The sequence below is a fragment of the Phaethon lepturus genome, unplaced genomic scaffold (assembly GCF_000687285.1).
Source record: "Phaethon lepturus isolate BGI_N335 unplaced genomic scaffold, ASM68728v1 scaffold25801, whole genome shotgun sequence".
Taxonomy (NCBI): Eukaryota; Metazoa; Chordata; class Aves; order Phaethontiformes; family Phaethontidae; genus Phaethon; species Phaethon lepturus.
The window spans coordinates 394-1,778 of record NW_010517354.1 but is presented as its reverse complement, the minus strand read 5'-3'; positions in this window follow the sequence as shown (position 1 = coordinate 1,778).

Genomic DNA, 1,385 nt, shown 5'->3' with positions numbered 1-1,385 from the left:
CCCTGCCGATCAGCCAGCGTTCGGCTGTTCCTGCTCCGCTGTCCGCAGGGTTCCGACTTGCTGCCGGGGACAGTAGGTGCAGCGCAGGAACTGGCAACCAAATGCTGTAAGTGTAAAAAAAAAAAAAAAAAAAACATTTAAAAATCCCTTTCGTGCTTTGTGCTGTTCTTTCATGTCGGTGGGCTGGCGCACCGGGGCAGGGAGCGGCGCTCGGAACTCCTCTCCCTCCGTGGAACCAAAACTCCCTTCCCCGTGCCTAGCGAGGATGCTGCGTCGGCCGTAGCTCTGGCAGAGGTAGAAGGGCGATGCTGCCCTTGGGATGAGACCGCTAACGCATCAAGACTCAGGAGCCGAGCTGGCTTTTGGGGTTGGAATGGTTGAAATGGAGAATTGGGAGATGAGATCCCATCCCAGTGCCACAGCGCTCCACCTCTGAAAGAAGTGTAACTAACTGGTCTAAACAGAAAATGAGGGGGTTTATGTTTGGAGTGGTTTTTTTCCAAAATATTCTTGGCCCAATTTTTTCCCAAGGTTGCAGTGCGTTTCCAGGAGCTGCTTGGGTAAAGTTGAAAATAAATAAATGCAAAAGGAGCTGAGGGTGCAGGTTGTTGCAAAGAAAACAGATGGGTTTTAGGCAAATGAGCTGTGCCAAGGGGCTGTAGGAAAACCCACAGGCTGCGGCCGGCAGGTGACGGCTCCATGGCATGGAGCACAGCACGGGACTGTTAGGGAAGGCGGGGAGGAGGAATGCAAAGCTGCAAAAGCAAAAGGAAAGTCTAAGCTTTGCTCTCCGAACACAATGCTTGGAGGAGGAGCGACGTGCAGGTGGAGGCTGAGGCCATGGTTCAGCGCAGCCGGGCAGGTCAGGCTGCCTGAAGTCAGGGGAAGAGTCAAATTTGGTCATCAACCAACTCTGTGACCATAATTCAAGGAAAAAAAGTAATCTATATAGATCAAGTTGATTGTGGTAACTACCCAGGAGCACCCAGGGATGATCGCAGAATCACAAAATCACTGAGATTGGAAAAGACCTTTAAGATCATCGAGTCCAACCATCAACCCAGTGCTGCCGAGTCCACCGCCGAACCGTGTCCCTAAGCGCCACGTCTACACGTCTGTCGTCTTTGAAATAATACCTCTGGGGATGACGACTCCACCGCCTCCCTGGGCAGCCCGTTCCAATGCTTGACAAACCTTTCGGTGAAGAAATTTTTCCTAATACCCAGTTTAAACCTCCCGTGGCGCAACTCGGGGCCGTTTCCTCTCATCCCAGCGCTTGTTACTTGGGATGCTCGATGCCCGCTGCCTCCTTGGCGACTGCTCCACCAACCCGTGCTAACCTGAGCGCAGTGTTTTGATGACGTGTCCCCTCCACCGGCCGCTGC